The sequence below is a fragment of the Triticum aestivum genome, chromosome 7B (assembly GCF_018294505.1).
Source record: "Triticum aestivum cultivar Chinese Spring chromosome 7B, IWGSC CS RefSeq v2.1, whole genome shotgun sequence".
NCBI classification, from domain to species: domain Eukaryota; kingdom Viridiplantae; phylum Streptophyta; class Magnoliopsida; order Poales; family Poaceae; genus Triticum; species Triticum aestivum.
The window spans coordinates 711,993,412-711,999,510 of NC_057813.1; positions in this window are offsets into that span (position 1 = coordinate 711,993,412).

Consider the following 6,099-nt stretch of genomic DNA (forward strand, 5'->3'; position numbering starts at 1 on the left):
GACATTTCAGCCCGCGTTTTTTCCCACCTACCACATCCCCTCTCCCCCTCGCCCCGCCGCCATGCCACCGCCCAAGATTCCGGCGACAGTAGCCGGCGGGATCACGCCGAAAGGCCGCCACATGCCCGAGGTTGCCCTTCGCCACCCCCTCTTGCGTCAGCGGGCCGGAAAGTTGCAGATCTGCGACCGCTCATTGCGGGTGGCCGGATTTGGCTTTTCCGGCCACCGGTGGCTGCGCCAAGCGATGGAATGGTCGGGGAGCACCCCGCGCAACCCTGGCAAAGCACCATTGCCGCATGCAGGTACGTGTTCGTCCTGTCGCCGCCGCCGAAAGTTTGCCGGCATGGATTCGGTCGGCCGGCCGCCAGGCTCGGCGCTCGTGCAGCGGCTCGCCGATGCCACTCATACGGTGTGATGACTGGCTTGTGCATGACATCCATCACGATGGCATCATGCCGAAATAAGCTTCTTGTCTGTCCCAATTCTTGCACTTGGTCCTTTTCTTTTTGGAACTGAAAAAAAAGTTTGCCTTGATTACTAATAAGCACTACTGTTTTTTTTGAAACGGAGGCTCCAGAGGAGCCCGACTTTGAATTAACAAAGCCATCAACCGGCACTAGTAGAAAACAGGGCTACCGTTCGGCCCTGGCCAGCCCATTAGTCCCGGTTCTTTAAGAACCGGGACCAATGGGGGGTATTAGACCCGGTTCGTGAGCCCAGGGGGCCGGCCGGGGCCTCGTGGGCATTGGTCCCGGTTCGTGTAGAACAATTTGTCTCGGTTCGAGCCACGAACCGGGACCAATGGTCCTCGCTGCTGGCCCACAACCATTGGTCCCGGTTCGTGGCATGAACCGGGACAGAAGGGGTGGCTTTAGTCCCGGTTCATGCCACGAACCGGGACAAATAACTTGCCTATATATACCCACCGCCGCGGCAGAGCACTCCACAGTGCTCTGTTTTTTCAATCCGGCGAGGAAAGGGCATTTGGGTGCTCTAGTTCACCTCCTATGCACATGAGGTGTTCGATGAAATGCCCGAGCCACACTAGTTAAGCTTTCTCCTCTCGAAGCTCGACCTAGGAACTCCATTTTTTTTTTGAGATTTGTCTAGATTTAGGGGCCCGTCACGCCCCGTCCCTGTTTCCACCGCCGTTGATCGCCCGCGTCGGTATCGTCGCCGGCACCACCGTGGTGAGCCTCTTGTTCTTATCTTCTTTATGATACTTGTCTGATTTTCTTACTTTAGATAGATATTTGTCTGATTTTCTTAATTTTGACACACATAATTATATGTAATGCACGCAGATGAACCGGCAATGGATGTATGGTGACAGACACACCTCCGAGTACATTAAGGGCGTGCATATTTTTCTCGAAGTGGCTGAGGCAAACAAGCAGAATGGTTTTATGTGTTGTCCATGCAGTAAATGTGGGAATACGAAGTCTTACTCTGACCGGAAAATCCTTCACACCCACCTGCTTTACAAGGGTTTCATGCCACACTATAATGTTTGGATGAGGCACGGAGAAATAGGGGTTATGATGGAAGACGGAAAAGAAGAAGAGGACGATGACAACTATGTGCCCCCTGAATACGGTGATGTTGCAACGAGGGGAGCTGCTGAAGATCAAGAGGAACCAGACGATGTGCCCGATGATGCTGCAACGGGGGAAGTTGCTGAAGATCAAGAGAAACCAGACGATGTGCCAGATGATGATCTCCGCCGGGTCATTGTCGATGCAAGGACGCAATGCGAAAGTCAAAAGGACAAGCCGAAGTTCGATCGCATGTTAGAGGATCACAAAAAAAAAGTTGTACCCCAATTATGAAGATGGCAACACAAAGCTGGGTACCGTACTGGAATTGCTGCAGTGGAAGGTAGAGAATGCTGTGCCTAACAAAGGATTTGAGAAGCTACTGAAAATATTGAAGAAGAAGCTTCCAAAGGATAATGAATTGCCTGACAGTATACGTACGCAGCAAAGAAGGTCGTATGCCCTCTAGGATTGGAGGTGCAGAAGATACATGCATGCCCTAATAACTGCATCCTCTACCGCGGTGCGTACGAGGATTTGAACGCATGCCCGGTATGTGGTGCATTGCGGTATAAGATCAGACGAGATGTCCCTGGTGATGTTGACGGCGAGCCCCGCAGGAAGAGAGTTCCTGCGAAGGTGATGTGGTATGCTCCTATAATACCACGGTTGAAATGATTGTTCAGAAACAAAGAGCATGCCAAGTTGATGCGATGGCACAGTGAGGACCGTAAGAAAGACGGGAAGTTGAGAGCACCCGCTGACGAGTCGCAGTGGAGAAAAATCGAGAGAGAGTACTGGGCTGAGTTTGCACGTGACCCAAGGAATGTATGGTTTGGTTTAAGCGCGGATGGCATTAATCCTTTCGGGGAGCAGAGCAGCAATCACAACACCTGGCCCATGACTCTATGTATGTATAACCTTCCTCCTTGGATGTGCATGAAGCGGAAGTTCATTATGATGCCGGTTCTCATCCAAGGCCCTAAGCAACCCGGCACGACATTGATGTGTACCTAAGGCCATTAGTTGAAGAACTTTTACAGCTGTGGAATGGAAACGGTGTACATGCGTGGGATGAGCACAAATAGGAGGAATTTAACTTGCACGCGTTGCTGTTTGTAACCATCAATGATTGGCCCGCTCTCAGTAACCTTTCAGGACAGACAAACAACGCATACCACGCATGCACGCACTGTTTAGCTGACACCGAAAGTATATACTTGGGAAGCTGCAGGAAGAATGTGTACTTGGGCCATCGTCGATTTCTTCCGACCAACCATCAATGTCAAAAGAAAGGCAAACATTTCAAAGGCGAGGTAGATCACCGGAAGAAGCCCGCCATGCGTACCGGTGATCACGTACTTGTTATGGTCAATGATTTACACGTAATCTTTGGAAAGGGTCCCGACGGACTAGCTGTTCCGAGTGACGCTGGGGGACACGCATCCATGTGGAAGAAGAAATCTATATTTTGGGACCTACCCTACTGGAAAGACCTAGAGGTTCTCTCTTCGATCGATGTGATGCACGTGATGAATAACCTTCGTGTCAACCTGCTAGGCTTCTTGGGCGTGTATGGGAAGACAAAAGATACAGCTGAGGCACGGGAGGACCTGCAACGTTTGCACGAAAAAGACGGCATGCCTCCAAAGCAGTATGAAGGTCCTGCTAGCTACGCTCTTACCAAAGAAAAGAAGGAAATCTTCTTTGAATGCCTGCTTAGTATGAAGGTCCTGACTGGCTTCTCGTCGAATATAAAGGGAACAATAAATATGGCAGAGAAAAAGTTTCAGAACTTAAATCTCATGACTGGCACGTGATTATGATGCAACTGCTTCCGGTTGCATTGAGGGGGCTTCTATCGGAAAACGTCCGATTAGCCATTGTGAAGCTATGTGCATTCCTCAATGCAATCTCTCAGAAGGTGATCGATCCAGAAATCATACCAAGGCTAAGGAGTGATGTGGTGCAATGTCTTGTCAGTTTAAAGCTGGTGTTCCCACCATCCTTCTTCAATATCATGACGCACGTCCTAGTTCATCTAGTTGACAAGATTGTCATTCTGGGCCCCGTATTTCTACACAATATGTACCCCTTTGAGAGGTTCGTGGGAGTCCTATAGAAATATGTCCGTAACCGCGCTAGGCCAGAAGGAAGCATCTCCATGGGTCATCAAACAGAGGATGCCATTGGGTTTTGTGTTGACTTCATTCCTGACCTTAAGAAGATAGGTCTCCCTAAATCGCGGTATGAGGGGAGACTAACTGGAAAAGGCACGCTTGGAGGAGAGACAATAATATGCAGGGACGGATATTCTTGGTCTCAAGCACACTGCACAGTTCTACAGAACTCTACCTTGGCGACCCCTTATGTCGATGAACACAAGAACAGTCTGCGCTCCAAACACCCGGAGCAGTGCGACGACTGGATTACATGTGAACACATCAAGACTTTCAGCAGTTGGTTGGAAACACGTCTCAAAGATGGAAACACTGTTTGTGATGAGTTGTACTCATTGTCCAGGGGACCATCTTCGACTGTTATGATTTGGAAAGGATACGAGATAAATGGGAATACATTTTACACGATCGCCCAAGATCAAAAGAGCACCAACCAAAACAGCGGTGTCCGCTTTGATGCAGCCACCGAGAGGGGAAAAAGACACATATTATGGTTACATAGTGGACATATGGGAACTTGACTACGGAGTAGATTTTAAGGTCCCTTTGTTTAAGTGCAAATGGGTCAATCTATCAGGAGGCGGGGTACAGGTAGACCCATAGTACGGAATGACAACAGTGGATCTGAACAATCTTGGGTACACTGATGAACCGTTCGTCCTAGCCAATGATGTGGCACATGTTATCTATGTGAAGGACATGTCTACCAAACCGAGAAAAAGAAAAAATAAGGAAGCGAATACATCATATGATGAGCCAAAGCGCCACATAGTTCTTTCAGGAAAAAGGGACATTGTGGGAGTGGAGGGCAAGAAAGACATATCCGAAGATTATGAAAAGTTTCATGAAATTCCTTCCTTCAAAGTCAAGGCTGACCCAAGCATCCTGATAAATGATGAAGATTATCCATGGTTATGGCGCAATAAGGAAAGGACACAAGCGAAGAAAAAGTGAAGACTTTCTCCACAACTATTATGATGATACCATGCCAACTTTGAACCTTTTTGTAGTTCATTTGAAATGCATGTTGTAACAGACAAGTTTCCGTATGAAATCCTGATTGTCCGTTTTGTACACGAAGTGCATCTAGTTTTTGCCGTAATCCTCTCAACTTTCTTGCATATGCTATGTGGATGAAATGATGATACCATGCCAAAATAAAAGAGAGGCGCAATGCTCACCTGCATGTTGCTTAGCTTCAGGCCAACGTGCAGGTGAGCACTGTGCTTCTCCCTTCATCGTCTCTACACTCAGGGCTTATAAACCGCTGTGAGTGCCTCTCGCTTGGCGAGGTGGGACTAAAGACAGCTGCAGAAAGAATCAACTAAAAAACTCTTTTACCGGTTCATGCCACTAACTGGTACTAAAAGGTGCTCGTGGGGCCCCAGCCTTAAAACCTGTACCAAATAAAATGCCTTTGTAACAGCCTTAGAACTGGTACTAAAGGAATCAACTAAAAAGCTTTTATAAACCTCTAGTATTATTGAAACTAAAATTATATAGAATTTTGTTGCAAACTTTAATAGCAGAAAGAATTATCATAAAAGAAAATTAATAAGTAATTAGAATTTTGTTCAAAACATTAAAAGCAAAAAGAATTATCATAAAGAAAATAAATAAGTAATTAGAATTTTGTTACAAACTTTAATAGCAAAAAGAATTATCATAAAAGAAAATAAATAAGTAATTAGAAACAAAAAAGAAAGCAAAAAATTGGGAAAAAATTAAAAAAAAGTGCCACCTACAGGGCCACCACGGCCTGCATACGACTAGAAACCCATTACTAGGGCCAGGATGCAGACCCGCAGTAGGCCCAATAGGCCCACAGGCACAGAGAGTGATTTTAGGCTCGTAAGCCTGCAGTAGAGAGGAGCTCGAAGTGGTTGGTTCGGCAGGGCTTATAAACCACCACGAGCCCCTCTCGGCTAGCGAGGTGGGACTAAACATAGCACCACACAGCGCCAGTTCCAGCAAACGACCTTTGGTCCCGGTTGGTGGCACCAACCGGGACTAAAGGGACGCATTGGTACCGGTTGGTGGCACCAACCGGGATCAATGCCACTCTTTTGTCCCGGTTTGTGGCACCAACCGAGACCAAAGGTCTCTGTTTCCCGCCCTTTGGGCTGCTGAAAAGAGGCCTTTGGTCCTGGTTAGTGCCACCAACCGGGACTAAAGGGGTGCATTAGTCCCGGTTGGTGCCATGAACCGGGACCAATGCTCTGCCTATATAAGCAGCACTCGCAAAAATTTGGTTTAGTTCGTTATTCCCCGCCGCCCGACGCCGCCAGGCTGCCCGTCCGTCTCCGCCTCGTCGTCGCCGTCGTCACCCCGCGCTGTCTCGCGCCACCCCGATGACGTCGCCGCCCCCCGCCCTGCGCCCCGTG